Source organism: Chrysemys picta, chromosome 11 (assembly GCF_011386835.1).
Source record: "Chrysemys picta bellii isolate R12L10 chromosome 11, ASM1138683v2, whole genome shotgun sequence".
NCBI lineage: Eukaryota > Metazoa > Chordata > Testudines > Emydidae > Chrysemys > Chrysemys picta.
This window is the reverse complement of record NC_088801.1, coordinates 15,381,787-15,396,598: the sequence shown is the minus strand read 5'-3', so window position 1 is coordinate 15,396,598 and position 14,812 is coordinate 15,381,787. Positions and strand designations below refer to the sequence as shown.

The following is a 14,812-nucleotide window of genomic DNA, read 5'->3' as shown; positions in this document are numbered from 1 at the left end:
TTTATACTGAGTTTTACTTTGATTCTGGGATCAGCTTGAACCTGAGCCTCAAAGCCCCGAAGTGTCAAACCCATGTGGTTCAGAAACTAAACAAAAGTGTCATCCTCCAAACCTTACAAAGTGAAACTCCTGAATTTCCATAAACCTTCTCTAGTCCAATTATGAGAAATGGGTTATTTGATGAAAAGGAAAAGTCACCCCAGTTAACCAGACCCTTCCCTCCCAGGATTTACATAGATTTTGCAAACACAGGGCCAGATCCAGATGGTGTCAATGGAGTAGAGCCCCAAGCCAGGTGGGAGAAGATCAAGCAGGAGTATTCTTATACCCTATTTCCAGCTACTATGACACCCCCATCTGGGTTCTTTTAGCTGGAGTGCAAGTTGGAGTGCAAACCCATGGCAGGGATGGGGCACACAAAGCCACCTTTCACCTCAATCCCTACACGACTGCCTTGAAAAATTTGCTTTAGATAATTTTTGAGGATAAACACAAAGCATAAAAGAAAATACACATGACACCACTGAAATGGAGAGGACATTGACACCTCTGCTGAAACTCCCCAAACCCTTATAAGAAGGATAGAGCTGAACATCATAAATAAGAAATACAGAACAAAGATAGATTCCTATATATGCAGAAAAGGGTGTGTGTGGGGGGGGGAAATCACATTTAATACAAACAGAGCTGAAGGAAAGATCAGAGTGAATGAGAAAACTAGAAAAGCAAAATGACTAAACACTTTGAGCCAGATCCTTAGGTGGGATAAGTCAACATAGCTTCATTGAAGACAATGGAATTATGCCACTTTATTAGGGGTACCATATCTCATAAATAAAAAAAGAGGACCCTCCACGGGCCCTGGCCCCACCCATTTCCCCCCCACCCCTAGCCCCGCCCCAACTCCGCCCCTTCCCCGTCCTAACTCCGCCCCCTCCTCCCTCCCACTCCCAGCCAGGGGGAAAGGGCTGCCCCAGCGCTACCGGCTTCAGGGTTTGCCAGGCAGCCCCCAGACCCTGCGCCCCCAGCCGGCGCTTCCCCAGCGCAGCTGGAGCCCGGGAGGGGAAGCGCCCAGCCAGGGGCGCAGGGTCTGGAGGCTTCCCGGCAAACCGTGAAGCCGGTAGCGCTCGGGCTTTGGGCAGCCCCTATACCTCCGGACCCTGTGCCCCCAGCCGGGCACTTCCCCTCCCGGGCTCCGGCGGCGCAGGGTCCGGAGGCACGGGGGCTGCCCAAGGCCAGTAGCGCTCGGGCAGCCCAACTCTTAAACAGAGACGAAGAGGATCAGAGCCTCCAGCCGTGGCGGCTCTGCTCCTCCCCTGACTCTTCGGCTCTGTTTAAGAGCCGGGCTGCCCGAGCGCTACCGGCTTCGGGCAGCCCCCGTGCCTCCGGACCCTGCGCTGCCGGAGCCCGGGAGGGGAAGTGCCCGGCTGGGGGCGCAGGGTCTGGAGGCACAGGGGCTGCCCGAAGCCGGTAGCGCTCGGGCAGCCCGGCTCTTAAACAGAGCCGAAGAGTCGGGGAGGAGCAGAGCCGCCATTTTCCCGGACATGTTCGGCTTTTTGGCAATTCCCCCCGGACGGGGGTTTGACTGCCGAAAAGCCGGACATGTCCAGGAAAAAGAGGACGTATGGTAACCCTAACTTTATTCCAGCTGAGGATCTGGTCAATACACATTTTTTTAAACAAGCATTTCACTGGAACATCAAGTCAATAGCTGGGGAGTTACATTTGTTTAGTAGACCCATAAAAGGGGTTGCTGGCCACTTTTAAATCCAACACCAGTAAAAGAGAAAGTAGGGTTTTTAAAGCCTGAAACTTTCTACCAACTTTGTTTCAATCTATATGAGGAAAGAAAAAGGCTGAGTGTATCTACCATCCCTGTAAACGAAAGTGAACCTTTCAGAGTGTAAAGTCTAAAAGAGAGTATCCAGAGATGAGTGGCAGGATTTTCAGATGTGTGTCTGCAGTGGTCACTGACTTCAGCTTCAGTTCTGAGTATTATGTACAGCTGAAAAATCAAGTCCATGTTTGTGTCAGTGGTGATCACTAGAGCTGGTCAGAAATCTTCCAATGGAGCATTTTGGCATCGGAAAATACTGATTTGTCAAAACTGGAACTTCCACAAGAATGTTCTAACTCGACCAAATTCCGACAGGGACTAGGCAGGTTTCTGACGGAACACTGCAAGTTGCAGAATGTGCCTGGTTACACCTATCAGCTTGTCCATCTGGCTTCTTGGCAGCCTGCCTGGTGGGCTGATGGGGAGCAGAGAGCCAGGCACTCTGGTTCCCAGGCTCGTAGCTCCTCAGCAGCCTGGGCCCGGGGATTCCCAGGCTTCCAGCCAAGGCTGCCCATCTGGAGGGAAGTTCCAGAGTCAAGTTTCCCCGGGCTTCGAGGGTCTCTGCCAGGTGGGCTGTCTTGGAGTTGGAGCTTCCACACTTCCAACTCCTTGGCAACTTGGAAAGCCCTGGCAGCACTGTCAACTTGATGCTCTGGGCTTCCGGAGCCTCAGATGTTTAAAAAAATTCTGATGTAATCACATGATTCCAAAAACTGGGGCATTGGGCACGTGTCTATAGCACTTATGCCTTATTCTACCCCATCTGCTAAAATCTACTTTTGCCTCTGCCTCCCCAGCAACTCTCTGTTGAACTCTTCAGTCCATCTTCCACTCCATGCACCATGATTCCTTCTCCAGTCCCCACTTCTCCCCTTCTCCATCCAAGTTCCCCTTTCTCATTCTCAGATCCTGAAATCAAAGAGACTGAGACAATTATGGCAATTTCCTGAACTATCCTGGACAAACCTTATTGAATTAAGTCTAATTATTTTATGAACTTATATTAAAAAGCAAATTTGTAACTGTTATTGTGGAACTGTACATAACTTGTCCAGGAGACATGACTAATGTAAACCTCAGGAAGTGTTATGAGCTTCAAAGGTTCTTTTAAACAATGGGCAAGACAAGAATGAACTGTTAGTTGAGTAGGTTTCCTACAAAATACTTTGGACGAGGGGAATGCAAATGCCCACCTCTGGACCTGATCTTTGAAGCTTTACCCTGAAGAGGGGACATCTGTCCATGAATTACCTAGTCCCAGGATTGAACACCCCAAACAGCATAAAGAAGTAACTCTCAGATTCATGAGTGTGCTTATTCTGAGCCAAAGCAGTTGTGTACTGGTAATCACAGAAAAAACCCTTGGTGGGGACAGTTCACTGGCCCAAGTCCTGGCTGATCTATGGTAAGCTTAGTATGATGGTGGGAGCTGGATGGAAGCACCACCTAGTGGTTAGGGGGTTAGGGCTTTCTTAATGCAGGCGGAGGTGGTAGGGAATCCCAGGTCCTTCCACTCCATCAGGTTCAGGCCTGGGGACCTGTGAAGGTTTCCAAAGGCCCAGGCACCCAAGAATGCCTTAAGCCTGCCCTCTCTGAGACACTTCCTACTTCTTCCCACTCTGTGGTACAAGCTTTGCAGTCTGTAGCAAAAGGTAATAAAGAAAATGTACTAACTGGACCTTCAGTCTGTCTGGGCCCAGAAGACAGGCTCCTCTTACCCCAAAGGAGCACCCCTTCTCAGGAGCTTCCAGGGCAGGTCTTCTGCTTTGCAGCCCTCTGCTGAGCTCTCTGGCTTCCTTTTAAGCTCCACCTCCATCTGGAGCATGAGCCACAGGTGCAGATGGGGGGGTAGTCTGGGCCCAGAGTTGTTCTTTAACCCCTCTGATCCTAGTGCAGGGTTTACACCCTGTCACACTTGGTAGCATGTGTCTTGGCTCTTATTGTTTTAATATGTGTTACTCTGTAATGCTTAGAATAAATGCGCTTGCTTAGAAAAAGCCAGATGGTAACTTAACGTGTGGCAATTACACTGTTTACTGTCTCTGAGGAGAAAAGTAAAGCAGGCCTGTTTAGGCAATCTGATTTTATTGTGGAATTCACAGTGTACGCAGGGAGCTGTGCTGTCTGGAAACACCCCAGTCAGGAGGGAGAGCAAGTTCACAGATGACACTAAGCTGGGGAGAGAGGTAGATACACTGGAGGGTAGGGATAGGGTCCAGAGTGAACTAGACAAATTGGAGGACTGAGTCAAAAGAAATCTGATGAGGTTCAACAAGGACAAGTGCAGAGTCCTGCACTTAGGACGGAAGAAACTCATGCACTGCTACAGGCTGGGGACCGACTGGTTAAGCAGCGGTTCTGCAGAAAAGGACCTGAGGATCATAGGCACTTACTCTGTGGGTGCTCCAGGGCTGGGAAAAATTGGTGGGTGCGGAGCACCCACTGGCAGCTCCCCGGTCCATCCCTCTGCCCCAGATCACCTCTGCCTCCGCGTCCTCCCCTGAGCAGGCCACCACATCTTGCTTCTCCCCAGCTCCCTCCCAGCACTGGTGCTGCGAAACAGCTGTTTCGCACAGCAAGCCTGGGAGGGAGGGGGGAGGAGGAGGAACGCAGTGCTCTTGGGGAAGAGGCGGGGCCAGGGCAGGGATTTGGTGAGGGATCCAATAGGGGCAGGGAGGGGGTGGAGTCAGGGCAGGGGGCCACGAGCACCCTCCAGCACCAACAAAAGTTGGCACCTGTGCTGGGAATTACAGTGGATGAGAAGCTGGATATGAGTCAGCAGTGTGCCCTTGTTGCCAAGAAGAATATTGGTTTTCATTAGTAGGAGCATTGCCAGCAGATCAAGGGAAGTGATTATTCTCCTCTATTCAACACTGGTGGGGCCACACCTGGAGTATTGAGTCCATTTCCGGGCTCCCCAACAACAGAAAGGATGTGGACAGATTAGAGAGAGTCCAGCGGAGGGCAGTGAAAATGATATGGGGGCTGGAGCACATGACTTAAGAGGAGAGGCTGAGGGAACTGGGCTGGTTTAGTCTGCAGAAGAGAAGAGTGAGGGGGGGATTTCATAGCAGCCTTCAACTATGTGAAAGGGGGTTCCAAGGAGGATGGAGCTAGGCTGTTCTCAGTGGTGGCAGATGACATAACAAGGAGCAATGGTCTCAAGTTGCAGTGGGAGAGGTCTAGGTTGGATATTAGGAAACACTATTTCACTAGGAGGTTGGTGAAGCACTGGGATGGGTTACCTAGGGAGGGGTGGAATCTCCAGCCTTGGAGGTTTTTAAGGCCCAGCCTAACAAAGCCCTGGCTGGGATGATTTAGTTGGTGTTGGTCCTGCTTTGAGCAGGGCGTTGGACTAGATGACCTCTTGATTCTATGATTCTATGAGAGAGAGGTGAGTCTCCACCCAAGAGAGGTGAGGATGGAAAGCCAGAAGAGTGCCCTTGATGGACCGAAGAGAAGGGATACAGCGCACAGTTGCCCTGAACTGTTACATATATTAAGCACATGTTTAAAGCTAAACACATGCATAAACACTGTCCGCAATAAAAAGGCTCTCCTGAATCAGCGAGATAATATTTTCTTATTTCATTTTAAAATTGAGGTTAACAGAGTGAAACATTCCTCACACCTACTGTTCTACATCTGGAACTGTTACAGTATTTAATGCTGGTAAGTGATGAACGTCTCCTGGAATTGCCCTGGGAGCCTAGAATGCTTCAAACCTCCCAGAAAATGCTTAGTACCTTGCAAGATCACGAAAAGAACTTTTAATATTACAAATTAGCTAGAGAAAGCATTTGCAATGTCAGACTTGTTTTAGGCAGATTTTTAGATGTTTACAGAAAAATGGTACAATGCATCAGCTGTTGCCTGGTCATTCAAACTGGATATGAATCCTTACCGTTCATTAATCTTGTGCTATTGATATCAGGTGGCTGATCTTATTTCCCATTCATTCCCAGCTGGATAAGTTTATTACCCAACACACAATATTTCACCTGGAAAAAATGTTTTAAAGTATCAAAAGGTATAAAATATCTTCTCAAGATTCTGAGCATCATTGGCAAAGGAGAGTTTGCAAGTTCCAAGGACAGAAATTAAAGTGAATTACGTATTTTGTATCAGTGCATAATGGAATCCATTGCCTTATCAGCCTTAGAGGCTAGCCTTCTGGTCTGACTTTGTTCTGGCTCAGAGTCTGTGTTGGGGTCCTCTCCCTCTGTGGCAGTTCCCAGAGGCAACCTGGATAACTAACAGAAGAGAAGGTTGATACATGAATCTGTCATATTGAGAAGACACCCCATTAAACCATGTATGGCCAAAATAATCAGATCTCTCCTCTCCTAATAATCTTCTGGCTGTGAGTGAATGGTTTCTACTGGATTCTGAAGGCAGGTCACAGACTGATACACCCACCACAGCTACCTTGGTGCATTTCACCCAGAGTACTTGGATTCTATTTTTAATTTTAACATTGTGTAGGGTGCAACTTACGCTCAGGGGACATAGTTTAACACCACCATGTGACATTTTCCTGAATTGTCTCTCAATGCCCATCTTAAAACTCTAGGGAAGACAGCATCATCCCAGTCATTCCGGATTACTCTAGAAATGCACGGAATTCATTTGCTTACATAAATGGAGGCAAGAATACTAGCCAGAACAGGTGCTCACATAGCATTAATAAGAGTATAACCATTGTAACTGAGAAGTTATCTACTGCTCCTTTCTTTACACCCATCATCTTCTTCTACTGCTGCATTTTCATCCATTCCTATCTCCAATGCTTAGCATTTTATAGCACTTTATATTTTCAGAGCACTGTACAAATATTAAGTAGTTAATGCTAATACCTCTGTTAGGTGCATATTTAGAGATGTTCAGGAATTTTCCTACAAATAGTTTTTCATCAGAAACAATGCATTGAACATGTTCATGTTAAAACCACAACTGTTTGCAGGAAAGGGCCAGTTCTGATAAATTTCTGATTGAAAAAGTTCTGACAAAAGTTTTGAAATGATCAAACCAAAGTTTCCTTTTTCAGTTTGAAATGACTTATTGCTTGGCTATTTTGGTCAGTTTATACTTTAAAAAATAGGTTTAAAAAGGTCAAAATCCAAATGAAATGTTTCAATTGACCCAATCTGGATTTTCTTTCAGGATTATCAATTTGTGAACATTTGAGAATTCAACTTTTTGTCCTAATTCAGGATGGGAACAAAACCTTGAAAATTCTCATGAGATGAGAAAAATCATTTCCTGCTCTATAAATATTATCCCATTTTATAGATGGAAAACAGAATCAAAGACTAGAAAACTTTCCAAAATATCACAGAGAGAGAGAGAAAGTGTGTGTGTGTGTGTGTGTGTGTGTGTGTGTGTGTGTGTGTGTGTGTGTGTGTGTGTGCGAGAGAGAGAGAATGAGTGAGTGAGTGAGGAGAGAATTGGAATTTAAATTTAAGTTCCTAAATTTAGACACCCAGGTTTGCCCAAGAAGCTAGATTAGAATTCAGGAGTTCCTCAATCACATACCCACTTCTCAAAATAGAAATTTCAGGTTCCGTTCCTACCTTTGAACTATATCCCTCTCTTTTAAGAGAACAACATTTGTGCTTAGGCCTATCCTATGTTATTTGTGCAAATAGAGAAGGAAAAAAAGAAAAGAAAATAGTATTGCATGCATGGCAGCTTGCCTAACTTAAAATGCAGGCAGGGCAAAAATCATTACTACAGAACAGCGAACACACAGCAGCTTGGGAAATCACATAGAAGACTACTTCTTAAGATCTAGGAAGGTTAATCAGCTATTATGGGATGTACCAAAATAAGTCAATTTCCCAGTTATAGCAAAATGGAGACATTGATAAATGTAGTTTAAATGAAGTGGAGTATTAGATCAACTTGCTGAATGAGAAACATTGCCCTGAAATGTAAACTTGCAATTTCATAGGGGAGAACAAGCCAGAGTCCTCGGCTGCATATTACCATCTTTACATACATCTCTAATGATTCAGTCTACTGTATTTTGTCAAAATATGCCATTTTAATCAAGTACAATTCCTTAGAGTATTGAGTCACTCAGTATATTACAAGTACTAAATACATAAGATAGAATGCACATTGTGCTCAGTGACCACTGTCTAAACTCTCTTATGGTGGAAAATTGTATAGGTTTAGGTTTAACTACGTTGTACATTCTTTTCCTATAAGTAGCCAATGGAGTCAGATTTCCAACAGGCATTTATAAAGGAAAACGTAATGTGTCTCGGTTAGAATTTAGATGAATGATAACTATGCCATTATCCTTACTCAATACATTATTTGAAATATAAATGTAATCAAACTGATGCTACTGTCAGGGGATATTGTTGAGCTAGAGTGTAGGGTGTCAGGAAAAGGCAGGGAAAGCTTCTATATATACACACTTTGAAGTTGAGTGAATGTTAATATCCTGCTAAAAGATACTGTTTGCCATACCAAATAGGAGCATCTACCGGTATGGAAATATAAGGATGGAATCTCTGATTTAAGGACAAATTATGCCCTTCAATTAATATGCAGTTTCCATTGACTTCATTTTGATTCCCTCATGCAGCCAAATGGAGAATGTGGCCTTTATTTTGTCTTTTCATCAAGGCAGGACAGCAACACTATTGTAGTTAAAGTTGAGACTAGCTTACTGTTGAACAGCTGATTTTTCTAAGTGCTTGAAAATCCACATGCTTAGTCAGATTGTCTTGCAATCTTGTGCACCTCATGGTGATCTGGGATGGGGTATGTGACATGGTGCATGGCTGTGACCCCGTATGACATGTCACAACATCCGGAGAAGGGACCCAGAGTCACAGGACAGGGGCTGCCAGTGCCAGGTGAATGCAGAGCAGACTTGCTCTCCAGCCTCATGTGAAAGGCACCGCACATATCCCTAAAGGTTACCAGGGGGGGTGAGGGTGGTTGGGGATGGGGGGTTGCTCCCACAATTCCTGTATTAGCACTGCCACTGATTACATGATCACATACTATTTATTTCTAGAGTTACCACTTGGCCAAGATGTTCCAGGTTTGTCCCTTTTTTCAGATAGCTGTCCTGGGAAATCTGCAATGATACTCAATACATGTTGCCAGCTGTCCAGTTTTATGGGCTCAGGTTCATCCTGGATGATGTGTTTGTTTGTTTTTTTGGTACCTCAGAGGCGGCATCCCTAGTTATTCCACAGGGCCCCTGCCTCATTTAGTGCACAGGATGGGGATGAGGGGTGCTCTGGGAATGATTCAGGCTTGTGTAGTGAATGAGATGGTTTTCTGCAGGAACCTTGCCATGTTTTGTACAGCTACATGTGTGACATTTTATACAAATTACCTAATGTGCAATGTACACACAGTTTGCTAAATACTGGAAACTTAACCTTATTGTCAATACATCCTGCTCCAAGCAATAGGACATAGCCCTGCACAAAACTTGGCAGCTATGAGGTCAGGTCCAGTAGGAGGATGGCAGGGGGTAAATGGGGGATTGCCGTTTGTCTGGGATTGCTAGGTCAGTGGCTACTAGAAGGTAGATGGGAAGCTGGGTGCTGTCAAGAAGTGGCTGTAGAGATGGATTAAGTGCCGAGAGTGGGTTGGTCCTGGGATAAGGGTGCTGTTGGGATTCCCTGAGACTCTATCCACTTGGCTTCCCAAGAATTCATTTCGACTCCAGCCTTCATCACTCAGGTATCTTTATTTGACATACAGCAGCGCTAGGCTCAGTTTATCAGACTCAAATGTGCGTGGGGGGGGGGAGGGGGGATGCAGGGTATTATATGTCTCATTGCATTTACTGTACATTGCTTCACACATTTTTGGATTGGATTGGTTACTTTGCAGGAACAGTACAGTATGTGCTGTCCACGCATTGTCCATGATTCAACTTCCTCTTTATCTCCATATTCCTAATTTATTTTGTCCTTTGTTATCTAGTTCACTGTAAATAGTTCCCTGGGTGTTATCCCTCGTATCTTAGTTGGCTCAGACATTCTCTCGTCTTAGTCTACTGACCTATTTACTTATCCTATTTAGCCCAAACATTCTGTTTTCAACCTGATTATTCATTTCCATCCCTAATTCTATCTTTCAAAAAATGAGGCCTCCCTCCATGTGTTAATTACTCATGTTCGCCCAGGCCTCACTACAGGATTGAGTGGGTGCTGGAATGCCTGTAAGTGTTGGTGTAGGTGGGTGGATGCTGACCGAGAATTGGTGGATGGGGTCCCAATCACCCAGGGGACAGGGAACTAGATGGTGGCAGGGATCTCTGTGGAGGCTTGTCTTGGGGGCAGGGAGTGTCTCTGTGGTGACTAGGCAGTAGGGGCTCAGTTTGGGTGCTGGCTGGAGAGCAGAGACTCTATCTGGGGAACAGGGATTGGGAGACTGGCCAGGGGGACAAGTCTGGCTGGAAGAGCCTGGGGTAATGTTACATTTTGTTACATTCACAGCATGCACAAAGTTAAATTAGATACAAACATAAATGCCCCTGCTGGAAGGGTGCAATGTAACACTACTTTATTTCTTAGAATTCAGAACACACAAGAACTCCAAACATAACCCTCCCCCATACTAAGCTATCCCTCCCCCCTTATTTTTGAATAATAAAGAAAAGTACTTCTGTAAGGCGGTACAGAAAATGACTAATGCAAGGGAAAATACACAAGCTTGCTTCAAGGAAAGGTCTTAAAATTAACTAACAGGATTTCTTAGAATGTAAAGTAGGACCTACAGATACACTAAAGTGATCATATATTTGTGACATTGTAAAGGGAAAAGCAATGGTGAAAATAAGGACATAACCACAGAAGAGTGGAGTACCCCAGGGGTTGGTCCTGGGTCTGGTTTTGTTCAACATCTTTATTAATGATCTGGATAATGGGATGGATTGCACCCTCAGCAAGTTCGCAGGTGACACTAAACTGGGGGAAGAGATAGAGATGCTGGAGGGTAGGGATAGGGTCCAGAGTGACCTAGACAAATTGGAGGATTGGGCAAAAAGAAATCTGATGAGGTTCAAATCTGATGAGAGTCCTGCACTTAGGATGGAAGAATCCCATGCACTGCTACAGGCTGGGGACCAACTGGCTAAGCAGCAGTTCTGCAGAAAAGGACCTGGGGATTACAGTGGACGAGAAGCTGGATATGAGTCAGCAGTGTGCCCTTGTTGCCAAGAAGGCTAACAGCATATTGCCTTGCATTAGTAGGAGCATTGCCAGCAGATCGAGGGAAGTGCTTATTCCCCTCTATTCGACACTGGTGAGGCCACATCTAGAGTATTGCATCCAGTTGTGCCCCCCCATCCCCTGAAAGGATGCGGACAAATTGGAGAGAGTCCAGCAGAGAGCAATGAAAATGATTAGGGGGCTGGGGCACATGACTTACGAGAAGAGGCTGAGGAAACTGGGCTTGTTTAGTCTGCAGAAGAGAAGAGTGAGGGGGGATTTCATAGCCTTCAACTACCTGAAGGGAGGTTCCACAGAGGATGGAGCTCGGCTGTTCTCAATGGTGGCAGAACAAGGAGCAATGGTCTCAAGTTGCAGTGGGGGAGGTCTAGGTTGGATATTAGGAAACACTATTTCACTAGGAGGGTGGTGAAGCACTGGAATGGGTTACCTAGGGAGGTGGTGGAATCTCCATCCTTAAGGTTTTTAAGGCCCGGCTTGACAAAGCCCTGGCTGGGATGATTTAGTCATTGGTCCTGTTTTGAGCAGGGGGTTGGACTAGATGACCTGCTGAGGTCTCTTCCAACCCTAATCTTCTATGATTCTTCTATGATTCTAAGATGTCTTCATAAACATCACAATTACACTCTTGATTTTCAAGAATCTGCAGGAGTCCACTGCACCTCTCTGAAGCTGAAGTGCCCCACAGTATAGAATGCCAGCAGAAGGCCTGCCACAGCACTCAAGTCCAGCACTGGTGTAGCATGGGGCAATGGTGGAGCAGCCTCATAGGAATCCTGTCACACCATGGGCAGGTGCTCTGCACACACACACTAAAAAAAGCATACACTAGTATGGAAAACCACATTAACTACACTCAGGGTTGGCAGACTGGAGAAAGGGTCACAGATCCATGTACAGATCCCTGTACAATTGATGAGGGGTCGTCTGGGACCACTATTCCAGCCATCAGGCTGCAAGAGCACTTTGGCACTGAGTTTGGAGTGTGGACTTCATCTCCCCAACCAGTCCAGCTTCACAGAGCCCAAATACACAGGTTTTTCTACTTGTTGCCCTAGCCTGACTGAATACCCATCTGGTTCTCCTCCCATTTGCTCTTCTGTTGGTTGCCTTCTTTCTGTCCCCTTCTTCTGATTCTCCACAGTTGGGACAAAGTCATTCACTTGTAATGCTGCCTAGAACTCCACTCCCCTCGCCCTCTGAACTACTGAGTTGCTTCCCTTCTTCAAGTCTCACCTCAGAATCTTCTGACTCAGTGTCACTGAAAAAATTTTTATTACATTTTCTACGGAGGACACTGTAGAATGGGTTTGCTTTGTAGTGTGCTATACAGAGCACACCCATGGAAATAATGATTGCAAGCAACAAGAGAAGAAGTTCGACTAAGCTAAACACACCTTTCCCATTCCCATTTGTACAGGTATTGACACCCATTTTTGTACTAAAGAACAGACTCATACAATCAAGAGGGGACATAAGAAACTATCAAGGAAACTTGACGACAACAGAGAGTGAGGAAAAGAGGCTAACTCCTGTCATAGATTAAAAACTGGTTAAGAGAGAGGAACAATGATTAGAAATATATAGGCAATCTCAGGACAGAAAGAGGTTAACAGCAGTTGCCCCAAGTCATGGCAGTAGTTTCACTGTTGTTTCATATTTCTTAACCTGGAAAAGGGAATGAATAGGAGGTAGCAAAGTTTGCTGATATTTGCATGATATACTTTTGGTTATGGAAGTCTAGGAAGGACCATGAGGGTTTTGTAAGGATTCATGCCTAACAAAATTAGGGGTGTGAGCAATCTACTAGCATCTTAAATACTGGTGTGGATAAAGGCAACATGAAGCACAATGGACCTGGTACAAATATTGTTAACCTCAGTAGAACTCTTTCCACTGAATTAAATGGATTTTGGATCAGGCCCACTGAAAGGAACAACTTAACCTGTTCATACACAGTGCTAGTTTCTGAATGAGTTCTGACAGAAAAGACCTAGGCACCATTGTGGGCTAAGCAATAAAGAGCATTATTACAAAGAAAATAAAGAATTCAAAAATATTGTCAGGCTGTTTAATGGATTAAAATAGATGCATCTTCAATCAGCTCATTGCACATAAGGAAATTATAAAAGCTACAGAGAAGAACAGCAAGACTGGAGGGATGGAAATGCTTTCTTATGAGGAGCCATTTAAAAGAGTATTCAGTGGGATTCTTCACAGGTTCAGAGTTCTGCACTAGAACTGATTTCAAGATCAGTGCCTCGGATTATTTTAGAAGGAAGACTAAGGAGACATAACAGGCACAATGAATATCTGAAATGATTAATGATACAGAGAGGGCAGTCTGGTTCATTTTTATCACTGTTACAAGAACAAGAGCACACTTAATTAAAAGGCTACAAACTTAAAACTGATAAAAGGAAACATGTCATACAGTTTATAACCAGACAGTGGAATTCACTACCACGAGGTTTTGAGATAAATAGTTTACAAACTTTAATTTAAAAAAATTAAAGGTTTCAGCGGCAGATGTTGCTCTTATTCAGACTCTGTGTGTTTGGATAAACTAGGAAGGGTTCACCAATGCATCATGGCATGCCTTATCTGGTGATAAATGTAAGGAAGAAATTTGGTCCATAAGATAGCATTGCACAAGTTAGATGCACTATTGTGGTTTTCCACTTTCATTGAACACACACATCAGTGGCTGCTTTTGGAGTTTAGATGGAACATTGGTCTTTTCCAGTAAAGCAGTTTTTCCTATAATAAAATAACCTCATTTATCATTAATAATCTGACATCTGCTTGAGGAGAAAAAAAATAGGAGGAAATAAAAAACTATCCCTGTAGCATAAGATAGAAAATTTGTTGTGTCAAAACTGCAGAAAAAAAGGAATCAGAGCAAGATATGTATGTGATAAAAATACTTAAAAAAAAAAAAAAAGCAAGTAGAGATTTATTTTGTCCTCATCTGGGTCTCACAGAACATAAGTAAAGTTTAGAAAAATGTAATTAGAGATTGGGTTGGAATACAGGTTAACTAAACATTTAGGGAGAAATCTTAGGTAGATTAAAGGCAATAGGTGTTCTGCCATGACTTCAATGGGACCAGGATTTCATCCTTCCTAATCTTCATTGAGCCCACAACTCTCTGATATCGTCTCATAAAATGACAGATGATATAATAACTAATAAGAAATTTTATTTCTAAATGCTCATAGCTGCGGTGTATTGAAGATTGTGTTGGAATTGCAAGCTGTTACTTTAAGAGTAGCAGGGTTTCTTGGTCCTACTTTCAGGCTGGGGGACTCTGTGGAGAAGTATGTGATCTGGGCCTAGCAGCATTCAGTCTGGAAAAAGACAGCCTACAAGAACAAGGTGGGGTGAATTGTGCATCTCTGCTTCATGGAGCAGCTTGCTTTCTCTCTTTGATTTTGGTTACTTTGTGTTTTTCTGGACTCTAAAAATAAAAGTAGTGTTATATTGCAACCTTCCAGAAGGAGTATTTAAAATTTATCTATTATCTCTTTGTATGCTGTGAACAGAACAATACCCGTAAAAGGTACATCTACATTATTGGGACCAAGCTTTAAAACTACACGTTCTCTGTAAACCAAAAGGTATTAAAGGTAGAAGTTTAGCAATCATCTCAACTCATCTTGGAATGGGAGTTTTACACATCTACATGGTAGAGTTGTATAGATTTAAATCGTAATTCTGAAAATTTCCTCATTTTTTAAAGGATCTTCATGCACCTATATTC

General features: G+C 44.3%; 1 long non-coding RNA gene across 1 annotated transcript in view; it reads right to left on the bottom strand.

Annotated features, from left to right (window-relative positions):
- Positions 1–1,475: 1,475 nt before the first annotated feature.
- LOC135974315 (uncharacterized) overlaps positions 1,476–14,812 on the bottom strand; it is a 43,407-nt gene continuing 30,070 nt past the window's right edge. The window contains exons 3-4 of the long non-coding RNA XR_010591546.1: positions 5,742–6,090; positions 1,476–2,746 (exon numbers count right to left, since the gene is read on the bottom strand). This is a non-coding gene — a long non-coding RNA (uncharacterized LOC135974315). The remainder of the gene's footprint in view (positions 2,747–5,741; positions 6,091–14,812) is intronic.